This window comes from Elephantulus edwardii, unplaced genomic scaffold (genome assembly GCF_000299155.1).
Source record: "Elephantulus edwardii isolate Elephantulus edwardi_28Jun2011 unplaced genomic scaffold, EleEdw1.0 scaffold00511, whole genome shotgun sequence".
Classification (NCBI taxonomy): Eukaryota; Metazoa; Chordata; class Mammalia; order Macroscelidea; family Macroscelididae; genus Elephantulus; species Elephantulus edwardii.
Window position 1 is genome coordinate 412925 of NW_006400261.1, and position 12555 is coordinate 425479.

The 12555-nt window shown below is 43.0% G+C and overlaps 1 pseudogene; it reads right to left on the reverse strand.

Annotated features, from left to right (window-relative positions):
- Positions 1 to 11421: 11421 nt before the first annotated feature.
- Positions 11422 to 11760, reverse strand: LOC102849220 (annotated as a pseudogene).
- Positions 11761 to 12555: the final 795 nt, after the last annotated feature.

The window sequence follows — 12555 nt, forward strand, 5'->3', positions numbered from 1 at the left end:
GGAGGGCGGGAGCGAGCGCGGATGAAAGAGGGCAGGGCCGACGCGCCGAGGCCGGCCCGGAGATGCCCCCGCACGTCCAGGGCCGCCGCCCGGCGCCCCGAGGGGCGATCGGCGTCCGGAGCTCTCTCCCCGGGGACGACGGGCGAGTCCAGCGGCCTGGCGGGACGCGGGAGACGAGAAGGGGAGGACTGGAGAGTCCCGGCTCCGGGAGCGGTGGCCGCGGCTCTGGGGTTCGCGCGAGAGGGCAAGCTCAGGTAGCTGTGCGGCTGCCGAGGGTTTCGGTTCTGGTGCGCCACGACGGGCCACTGCCGCTCACTGCCGCCACCGCCACGGTCTGCGCGCCCGGCCTCGGCACCGCCTCCTCCCGGGCGACTGCTGCTACCGCCGCCATCCTCCGGCTCCCACGGCGGCTCGCGGCTGAGTGGGAGGCGCCTGCTCGCGCTCCGCCGGGACCACCTTCCCTCCTCCCCCGGCCAGCTGTTATTAACGGAGAAAGAGGGGAAATGGTGGCGCGTGAGGGGTGGACAGCAGGGAGGGGCGGCGCGCGCTTCCCGGCAACCGTCGCCTCGCTCCCGTAACGTACGGCCGACGGGCCGCCTTCTTCAGGAAGGCGGGGCCGGGGCGGTCAGGGCCACGAAGGTGGGGGTATCCACGACGGGAAGAGGTTCCCGGGCTTTCACACCGGAAGGCGAGAAAAAGCGCGGCTACAGGACGCGCCTGGGCCCGTGTGTTTGGGTCGTGCGCGCTGACCCCGCCCTCGGCCCCTCGCGCAGCCCGGTCGATTGGTTCTGGCCAGTTAGGCCCCGCCTAATCTGACCGCCGTTTTCCCGCCCCGGTTCCGCCCCGCTAAGGTACAGCGGTGTGGTGGCTGCGGCCACCCGCAGACTCTGTGATGGACAGATCGCTGGCCCCGCCTCACCCCTCCAGGGCGAGCCCCCTTTCTCCACCGCTGGGCCTGCGCTGATTGGAGTGACAGGGCCGCTGCGACGCCAACCTGAGCTCGGCCCCTCCTTCCCAATGGTCATTGGGCTGCTGGAGAAGACATGGGGTGCTACTTGATATTTTGTGGCTAGGTTGCTCACTGAAGAGTAGGCAGTTGGAACTAGCCTGCTGCTCCAGGGGAGAACAATGAGGCAGCCTTATTCTTTAAGATTTACCGCCTTGGAAACCCAATGGGTTAGTTACTCGAGATCTTATATACAATCAATAGAAGTGGAAATCCACTGTAAGGCAATAGATTTTTTGGTTTGTGGCCGGAACAAGTCCCTTTGCACGGGTGTGAAGTTTTATGCATTAGACAGACTGCACATAGCACCGTATGCAGAATACAAACAGATTTGGAAGATAATCCAACCTGACCTTCAACAAACTGTAAGGCTTGTGTGATAGAAGCTGCAGAGGACTCAGGAGACCTAGGATAAGGCCAAAGCTGAGCCAAATTATGTGTAGGGAGCAAATTGTTTTTACCCTTTTATCTGGGAAGCGGGTGCTAAATTTTTAGGGTAGCTACCTACTGTATTAAGTTACTATTTGAACACATTTTTTAAAAAACTCATGTTAAATCACTAAATGCAGCCTTAAATTTGAGTTTGCCATTCAGAAAACCTTAAGCCTTTTAAACTTGTCTCTACTAACTAACCCACTAAATATTGAGTTAAATAAGCTCATACACATGATGAATTGTTATATTTCTTTTTTTATTATTAATTTCAGTAAAAATTTACAGAGACTTTGGATTTCCATTCATTCATTGTTGCACTTTTCTCCCCTCCCAACCCTCCCCCCCTAGTGCACGACCCTCTTGGAAAAGTAAAACAAAAATTCTTTCATTGTTTTACAAACCCTCCCCCAGGTCCACTCCACCATGTAGCCTTCCCTCTAGACTCCTGTCATGACAAAAATACCTAATCACATATCCCTTTTAAACAGTTTTCTCCCTCATCTATTGCAATGCAGTATATGTTATTGAACCCATCTTTCTCAGTCTCTCCCCAACCCCAAGGTCAGTCCTGTTTTACAACAGTGGCACCATGCAGTATTTGTCCTTTTGTGACCGAAATACTTCACTCAGCATAATGTCCTCCAGAGTCACTCATTTTGAATAATATTGCATGAGTTCCTTATTTTTCAAAGCAGCATATAATTCCATTGCGTGAATATACCACAGCTTCTCTATCCATTCGTTTGTTGATGGGCACTTAGGTTGTTTCCAACTCCTTGTTATTGTGAACAAAGCCGCAATAAACATGGGTGTGCATGAATTATTATATTTATATGAAATAGTAATGCTTTCACACACACACACACACACACACACACACGCGCGCGCCACACAAATGCATTTAACTTTATTTAAACACTTTGTTCCCAGGGTAACAGATTACTTCCTAAATGACTCATTACATATATCAATAAATATTAATTGCCCTAAGCAACCAGACTGTCGAGGACTTCGTTCATAGGGTCGCTATGAGTTGCCTACGACTCTACGGCACTTAACAACAACAACAACAGCAACAACAAGCAACCAGAGCTCTGTATGCTTTGTAAAAATTGTCGTTGCTGTTCTTAGGTGCCCTTGAGTGGAGGACGACTCATAGTGACCCTATGAACAAAAGATTTGAACCTCCCCTACCCTGTTCATCTTTATCATGTCTGGCATACTTGAGCCCATTGTTACAGTCACTGTGTAACCACTGTGCATTCCGTGGGACTATTTCATTAAAAGTCCTTCTCTCTTTCACTGACCCTCTACCTTTCCAAGCATGACGTATGTACCTTTCCCAAAGTTTGTGAAATGAAGCTTTACCATCTTTGCCTCCAAGAATCACTCTGGGCTTTTCTCAAGGCATATAAGCTTGTTCTTCTAGCTCTTCTCCAACACCAAAACTCAAAGGCATTGATTCTTTTTCTGTATCCTTATTTATGGTCAGATTTCAGATGCTTAACAAGTAAATTAAAAGACCACAGCCAGGATCAGGTGCACCTTAGTCTCTAACACCATTGTTTCTCAGTACTTTGGAGAGGTCCCTAACAGCAGACTTTCTCAGTGCAGTATGTCTCCTGATGCCCTGACTCTTGGTACCAAGGATGTTGATTGTGGATACAAGTAAGATGAAATTGTTGACTATTTCAATCTTCTTTCCATCGATCATGATATTGCTTATTGATCCGGTGATGAGGATTGTTAGCTTCTCGTTGTTGAGATGTAATCCACACTGAAGGTTGCTGCAAGTGTTTCAAATCCTCCTCACTTTAAGCAAGCAAGGTTGTACAGTCTGCATAACACAGGTTGTGGATAAGTCTTCCTCTCATCCTGATGCCACCTTTTGCTTCATGAAGTCCAGCTACTAGAATGATTTGTTCCACATACAGATTTAGTAAGTATGAGGAAAGGATACAACCCTGATGCACGCCTCTCTTGATTTTTAAACCATGCATTATTCCCTCACTCTGTTCAATAACAGCTTCCTGGTCTAGCTATAGGTTTCATATGAGCATAATCAAGTGCTATAGGATGCCCATTTTTCTCAATGTTAACTGTAGTTTGTTACAATGCACACAATCAAATACCTTTGCATCAATAAGGCACAAATAGACATTCCATCTGACACCAGCCGTGCCCTGATTCCCTGGGACCATGGCCTTTTCTAAACCCAACTTGAACTTCTGGCAGTTCTCTGTCAATGTATGGTTTTAAGCATTTTTGGATGGTCTTCAACAATATTTTGCTTGCATGTGACATATTAACAATATTTTAATAGTACTACCCAATTAAAAAGAATTTTAAAATATAATGAAATCTGGATATAATGAAGTAAACATTATTGAAGCACAGGGTTTTATTGATAAACCTATTTAGTAATCTTACTTATTGGGATTTGTTCCCATTACTGAGATAGAAAATGTTTATGACTAGATGTATGGCTGATAAGTAATGGTTTACTCCCATGGTTATTGACTCTTGAGAGATTTGCACAAGTCTTTTCCTGTACTTCTTTTCCTTTTATCACGGTGTTTTATACTTCTCTTTAATAAAATAGTTAATTTCTATCACATTGGCTATACAGTTCTGCTAAGAAAAAAAATGTCTTTAACATCAGCGTTCTAAAAAACCCCACCAAAGTATTGCCATCTAATAGGCTGACTTAGTAACCCTCTGTCACGTTTCTGAGGTAAAAATCTTCACAGGAAGAGCTTGTCCATCTTTGTCTCTCTAAAGGGCTGGTAGATTCAAATTGACAACATTTGGTTAGCAGTTTGATACTATGTCACAGGAGTTCTGTACTCAAAGCTGTAGTGAAGAAAAGTTAAATTGGATCAAACACTAACTATATACTTCTCTCATTCAGAGAACCACTTAGGCCTTTCAAATTTCCTACCACTTCTTTAAAATGGAATTTATAACAACTACTCAGACCACTCCTATGTATCTTACGGTCCAGCCTGGGTGAGATAAGCAATAAACCACCAACCTCAGCCTTCCTGTTTTGAAAATACTTCAAGAATCCTCTATAGGAAAATAACAGCAAGCACTGTTTGTGTTCTTATTCTTAAAATTACACAGTCAACCCAAAGGCACATGGTTCAAGTTCACCACCTATTCCACAGAAGATGAACACTCTTCTCCTTGGCAATTTAATACCTCTGAAATACCCACCAGCTACCAGTTGATCCCAACTTGACAGTATACAGCAACAATCTTGCCTAAAGCTGAATGCTACATCTTTCTCCCATGAAGTACTTACTGGGTTCCCACCATTGACTTTTTGGTTAGCAGACAAGTAAAAGACATTTCAAAATTTCCATGGTGATTAGAAATTTATATTTAAGATGCTACAATGCAAATTAATTTAGAGGGGTATCTAGAAAGTATTTTGTTGAGTAGTTTTTCAGAGACCATGAATAATTTATAATACCTTTCATAAACTTTCATTGAGTGATGAGTAAGCCAAATCCTCCTTTCCTCAACTCTCATTGATTCTGTAATCAATCATGCCTGCCTTCCAAAAGATTGAAGTCAAACCTGATGGGAATTAAATACAGTGAAGTGGGTGAGCTAAAGCCAGGGCTGGTCTTGGTTCCAACATTGTCTGTGGGACTTAGGGAAAGCCATTTAGCCTGGCTAAACGTGCTTCCTCTGTAAAACAGAGATGATCATCATGCCAGTCTTGCAGAATAGTTCTCAGTACCAACAGTATAAATTTACATTTAAGAGCATTTTGAAAACTAATAGTTACACAAGCACTGGTACTCATTTTATTACCCTAGGAGGTTATGAAGAACTTTAGTGGCCTAGTGGATAAGGAGTTGCTGTGCCAATCCAAAGGCATGTGGTTCAAATCCAACAGCTGCTACATGGGAGAAAGATGGTAAATCTCCTCTCATTCTATTTATAGCCTCAATGAGCTGGTTCCTACTCAAGGGCAATGAAGTTTGAGTAGATTGTGATAATTGCCTCTTATCCTTTGAAAGTGAAGTTGTGTAACTTAATATTTAATTTAATATAAACTAATGCCCACTGGAGGGAGTTCTGTCAGGAGGTTATGAAGGACTTTAGTGGCCTAGTGGATAAGGAGTTGCCGTGCCAACCCAAAGGCATGAGATTCTAATCTTCCAGTTGCTCCGAGGAATAAAGATAGGCAATCTCTCTCTTACGTTTATAGCCTCTAACAATCTGCTAGGTGGTCAGCTATGTGTGATTCTGACTTAATGGCACATATTGGCTTCACTATTTTATATTAATTTTTAAGTGCTCTTGACAGTAAGGGAGCTCTGGTGGCCTAGTGGCAAGAAACTGCATTGCAATCCCAAAGGCACATGGTTTGAATCTAACAGCTGCTCCACAGGAGAAGTATGAACAATATCCTCCCATGTGATTAATGGCCTCTGAAAACCCTCCAGAGAGTCAGCTGTAGGTTGGTTCTGACTAGATGGTACACAACAATGATGATGACACTGAAGGATTTATTGGTGGTAATTGTTCCATTGTAGTTCCCACGACATCTAATAGAACAAACAGATACGTCTTGGAGAGGGTACATACAGCTGGAGTCCTCTTTGGAGAAAAGAATGATGAGGCTTCACCTCACATACTTTGTGCATGTTGCTGTTGTTGTTTTTATGTGCTGTCGAGTTACTTGCAACTCGGCCCTATGTACATTATCTCTGAAAGCTGCCCTATCCTCAGCCAATCTTAGCATCTCTAACAGATCTACTCCCACTACTAGGAGGGACTATTCCTTGGAGAGAGACATGCTACTAGGAAGGGTGGAGGGTCAGCGAAGGAGAGGAAAACCCTCGACCAGGTGAAATGACACGATGATTACTACAGTGGGCTCTTGTGTGTCAAGAAGTTTGAGGATGGCGCAGGATTGATCAAAGTTCAAATCTTTTGTTCATTGAGTCACTATGAGTAGTACTCGACTCGACGGCACCTAACAATAAGTTGCCTAATAAGTTTGCCAGTCACTACTATAATAACACTGACAGTATGGCATATCCTAAGACAAATTCCAACAACAGAGATATATGACATTTTAAAAGAAAATCTAATTAAGGGACCAAAGACTAATTGTTTTAAATCTCTTAATATTTAAAGTTGGGGTTTTTTTTCCATTTCTCTGGATTCAGAGTACTTATATAACTTTCACTCAACTCAAACTCATTGTCTTTCATTCAGAACCAACTCATAACTGAACCTCCATCAAATTTTCAGAGGTTGTAAATCACAGGGGAGGAGATTACTCTTTGTTCTCCCACATAGCAGCTGATGGGTTCAAACCACCTACCTCTGGGTTGGCAGCACAACTCCTTACCACTAGGCTACCAGAGTTCCCCAAGCAACACTAAACCTAGTGAAAAATCCAGTCTGTATGCTTAGCAAAAAAATTCAAGAACCTGAGTATATGAATGCAGCATCAGGATTCAAGGGAGACTCACCAGCAACCTATCTTAAGCAGATGAGCCAACTTTGCTTGAAGAAAGGGAAGAGAATATGAAACATTTACTGAGGAAGATCAAAGAAGGCAGTCTTCAATATTGATGATATTGCAACATCAAGAAAACAGAAATCCTTGCCACTGGACCAAAAGACAACATTATGATGGAGAAAAGACTGACGTTGTCAATGATACTGTTTTATTTAAGTCCATAATCAGGCATATTGTTCCAGTCCACCAGTTGCTTCGTGGGAGAAGGATTGACACTCTCCTCTCATGTGATTAACTGCCTCTGAAAACCAACCAGAGGGTAAGCTCTAGATTGGTTCCAACTCGATGGTACACACAACAACAGTCAGTAGCAGCAGTCAGTGAATGAAAAGATGTGGTGCATTTGGCATATCTGCTGTTAAGGATCACTCCAAAGTGCTAAAAGGAAAGGATGTCAGTGTAAAGGCTTACTCATGGTCTTTTGAATTATTTCCTATGCATCTGAACGTTGGATAATAATAAAGAAGACCAAAGAAGAATCAATGCCTTTGAATTGTTGAATGAAGAATGTTTAATATTGCCCTGCCAAAAAAGCAAATCTGTCTTGAAAGATGTACAACCAGCATGCTCCTTAAAGGCAAGGATGGTGAAACTTGGTCTCACATACACTGAGCGTATTGTCAGGAGCGACTATTGTTGTTATGTGCCATCAAGTCGCCTGTGACTCATGGTGACCCTATGTACAACAAACAGTCCTCTACTTGCTCTACCCTGAGGTAACTTTATTGTCTCTGACACACCTACCCTCATTACCCCAGTCACTGAATCAATCCTTCTCATTGAGGATCTTCCACTCTCCCAAACATGATCTCTCTCCAAGGATTGGTCCCTCCTTGCTACATTCCCAGAGTATGTCAGGCAGAGCTTCAGAACCCTTACCTCCAAGGAGCACCCTTATTTTACCCTCTCTAGGATGAACCTGTTTGTTCTCCTGGCAATCAATGGTATCCAACACCCTTCTCCAGCACCACAGCTCAAAGGCATCAATTCTTCTTTCATCCCTAGTCATTGTCCATCTTTCTGATGCATAACAAGTAATTGTGAAGATCATGGCCTGGATCAGGTGCACCTTAGTCTCAGTTCTTAGAAGAAAACATCTTAGTGGGAAACGCAACTGTTGTTGCTATCTTCCATCAAGTCAGAACAGACTCATAGCTGCTTCTCCAGCTGGTTTTCAGAGGCACTAGTAAATCACACAGTAGGAGATGATGCATCTTTGTCCCACAGAGCATCTGGGGATTTGAAATCCTTACTACTGGGCCCTCAATGAGCTAGAATGACAAAATGATTGCAACAGTAGACTCAAGCATGTCAGTGATTGTGAGGATGGTGCAGGATAGGGCAAGTTCAAGTCTATAGTTTGAACTTCAAGTTTATAGGGTTGCTATGAATCTAGCCAAATGAATGGCATCTAAGAACAATAAATGTAGGCTTAAGGTGACTTGCAGAGCTCCTGAGTAGCTTAAATGTATCTTGAAAGCATTTCATTTTCATTAATCACAGAACAGAGTCTTACACTGCTTAATAGAAATTAAAAAATTGTTTCAAAAAACACTTTGAGATATGACATCTAGGATCATTAATAAGATACTTTTGCTTATCGAAATGGTATGGATCTCCATGAACAAATAAATTTTTTTCAAGAGACCAGAAGAGATGGATAGTGCCTGGCTATCAGTACTGAACATCTTTAAAAGTTCTGATCAAAAGAGAAAAACAGGGCGGAAAAAATGACAATTTCTCATGGACTGCATACTTCCTATGAGGTGAAAGTTGTATGAAATCCTAAATCTATTGCCTTGAGATGGTATTTAAATTTAACATCAAAATTATCCCTTGAATTTTCTTGAAACTATGGTCCAGCTTAATAGGTAAAAAATGCCTACCTAGAACAATGTGCTCTTTTACCCCTTCCTTGCCTTTTATTTTGTTTGTTGAGCATATACCCAGCAAAACATGTACCAATTCACCATTGTCTACATTTACCATTTAGCGACCCTGACTACTTTGTTCAAGATGGGCCACCACACTCACCTTCCTCTCCTGAATTGTTCCGTTCTCATTAAGATCAATTCATTGTCCCTAAAGATTCCTGTCTAATCTTTCCACTTACTGTTGTCACTTCAATTCCATACAGATAGTTCTTTAAAGAAATGTAATGGTCAAATAAGACATTCTACTAGAGTGAAACTATTGATTGGTATTGGTTTTTATTTTCAATTGTGATTTTAGTGGAAGTTTATAAATTTTGTTTTTCAATTATTCATGCACATGTTATAACATTAATTGTAACACCCACAATATTTGATCATACACTCATTGTATATTGCCTTTCCCTTCACCTGTATTAATTGTTTATTGTTGTCTAAGTAGAAGCAGAAAATGGGAATAGAAGCACAAGGCCATGAGCATCTCTCTGAAAGGGCCAGAGCACTGAAAATAATACAACCCCTCACTGTCCCAGAGCAGAAAGCAGATCAGGAGCCTGTAGCCCAGACCCTGGGTGCCTGTAGAGCCCCACCAGCAGTAAGAGGTTAATTTATTCATTATTGACTCAGTTATGATACTGTTGCAGACCAAGGGTAAGGTATGTTAATAAGTATTAAAAACGAGACAGAACACCAAGAATGTAGGAGAAAACAGGTAAAACAGGAGACAAACAGTTCTTGAACTGAAGCACTGGTCTCTTCTTCCCTGTGCCTTTATTGAAAATTGTCAGCAAGCAAATCACAAAGAATTCGATGCAAACGAAGCTAAGCTGGTTCTATTGAAAGCCTTATTTTTTACTCAGGAGGGAGGGGTAAGCAGGAGGGGTTAGCAAATACAATACAAAAATCCTGTAAAAGCTTAAGGATTGCCTTAGTGTCTACCCCTGTAAACATTTAAGGATTGCCTTAGTGCTGCAGGGTGAATTCCAGCTTGTATTAGCCTCCCTCATATCCTGATACAGCATTTGGTTTATTGTAAATATTTATTAGGAAATTTGCCTTCCCACACTAACAATGAGCTTTATTAGAGAAGGAAGTTGAAAGAGTGGGTGAGGTAAAGAGTATCACCCTTGATAAGTCCAGAAGTCCCGGTTTTAGTCCAACAGTTCCAAGGCACAAGTCCTAGTTAGTCCAAGTTCCTGTTTCAGTTTAGCAAGCAACATTCCCTTCCATCATCAAAGGCAAGAACAGCAAAATCCAACTGTGGCCAGCACAAATGCAGGAAGCCTCAGGTCACTCCTTGACCGTTTCTCCAAAGCAGTGCCAGGTTCTCCATCACCAGGCGCTCGCTCTCACCAGGGTCTTGCCATCACAAGCCTCCTCATTCACCTCAAGTCTTGCTGTTCCAAGTCTTTCTGCCCAGTGTGAGAAACCGTTTTTTTCTTTTTTTATTGCTGCTTCAGCTGTTGATAATTAGCAAGACTATGATGACTTACAAGACCATGTGTCTGCGGTTAAGGTAGCTGGAGACTAGAGGGGCTAATGGCTATAAAAGCACACAGTTAAAAAAAAAAGCACACAGTTGTCTATTAATTTTTAGTCCACTCTTTCTAATTTTCCCTCCTTAGTAAATTATACAAGGTGGGTCCTCTGTATGCAAACAACCCTTTAGCTTTTTGTGATTGTTATTGTTGCTGTGTCAAATCAGCTGACCTTGAGTCAGCTTAAATCGCATGGGAGAATATTACTCACCTTGCTCTCTTGGCGCAGTTGGTGGATTCAAACCGTGCTACCTTGGTGTTGACAATGCATCTCCTTACCACTAAGCCACCAGAGCGTTTTTACATATTTTTCCTTTTGAGTTTGACTTCTTTAACCAAGATCCACTCTATTAATCTAGGCTGTTCAGTGCTTCATTCCTTCCTTCTCTTGGTTTTCAACTTTGCGTAGTGCACCATTGTGTGAATGTACAACACTTGCATTGTTTTCATCTCAGCTGTTGTGAGTAATGCTGCAATGATCATGAGTGTACATATATTTGCTTGTGCCATTGCTCTTTCTTTAGGATATATAGTCAGTAGTGGGATTACTGAATCAAACGAGATTTCTATTTTTACCTTCTCAAAGAAGTGCCAAACTGTTTCTCATAGCAGTTGTGTCATTGTGCACCCCCATAAGCTGCATGATAGTTCCAATCTCTCTACATCTGTACCAGCATTTGTTTACTGTCTTTGTGTGTGTGTGTGTGTGTGTGTGTGTGTGTGTGTGTGTGTGGTGCCTTTAAGTTTATTTCCATTTGAGGTGGATAAGACAGCTACAGATACTGGGAAAGCTCATGTGTGATTAGACAGTAAAGAATGAGGTTCTCTCAGCTTTTTGGTTTTTTATAGAAAGAACCACTCACTTACCCACTTGGTGCACCTGCCTAGTCAATAGGGTGGGGCAGAGAGCTGCTGACAGAAGCCCCTCAGGAGTGCGTAGGTGGTGGTGATGGTGCCTGTTCAAGAGGCGCCCGGGGCCAGCGCCACCTGCATGCTGCCAGGCTGCTTCCTTATGCTGCCCCGGGCCAGGATACAGGAGACCACACCGCCAGAGGCCCGAGGTCGCAAGCGCTCTGGGGACTCCAACACAGTGGCCATAAATGGGACACTGGTCTTCCCAAAAAAGAAGCTGACCCACCAGTGGCCCGGGTCAGCCTTGGGGAGCCCTGGGTGGTGGGGAATGGCTTCCCCCGGGTACTCAGTGCTTCCACAGGAGCTGTTACTGGAAGTGGATCCCAGGTGGTGCAGGTAGTAGTAGTGGGTGGCCACAAGCGAGCCGCTGGAGGGGATGGCTGCCATACTCTTGTTTGTGACTTGGTAGAAACCTCGGCAGCGACCTGTCGGGCCTAGGCGTGCTATCACGGGTGGCAGGACACCGAGAGGGAGGGAAAAAAACACTAAGCCACGAAGCCTATTTGCGCAGGCGGACGCAGGAAGAGACTCCAGAACCGTGACGTGTGTGGACTGTCAGTTTACTGTCTTAATGAACTTCATTATTGTTGCTGGAATGAGATGGTGTATCGTTATCTTTTAAATTTGTAACTCTCTAATAGCTAATGAGGGAGCTTTGGTGACCTAATGGTAAGGGGCTGTGCTATCAATCCAAAGGCACATGGTTCTAATCCACCAGCTCCTCCCAAGCTATCTGTAGCCCTGAAAACCTACTAGGGTCAGCTATGAGTGATTTCTAACTGGACAACATGTAAGAATAGCAATAATAGCTAATGATCTTGAGCATTTTTTTGTGTTTTTCGTGATGATCTAAATGTCTTTGATGATATGTCTTGTCATGTCCTCTTCTCAATATGTAGTTTGGGTTCCCCCCATCTTGAGATGGCAATATGTTCTAGAATTTTAGAGATAAACTCCTTCTCAGATATTTATTGCCAAGTATTTTTTAGCACACTGTAGATTTTCTTTTTAGATAGTAGCCTTCCAAAAGATTAAATTCTTAGTAATAAATTTAACCAGAAATACAAAAGACATATACAAAGAAAAGGACAAAAATGCTTTTATAAGAAACAAAATTACATTTACATAAATGGAATAATGTACAATGTTCATAGATAGGAAGACTTACCATGGTGAAAATGT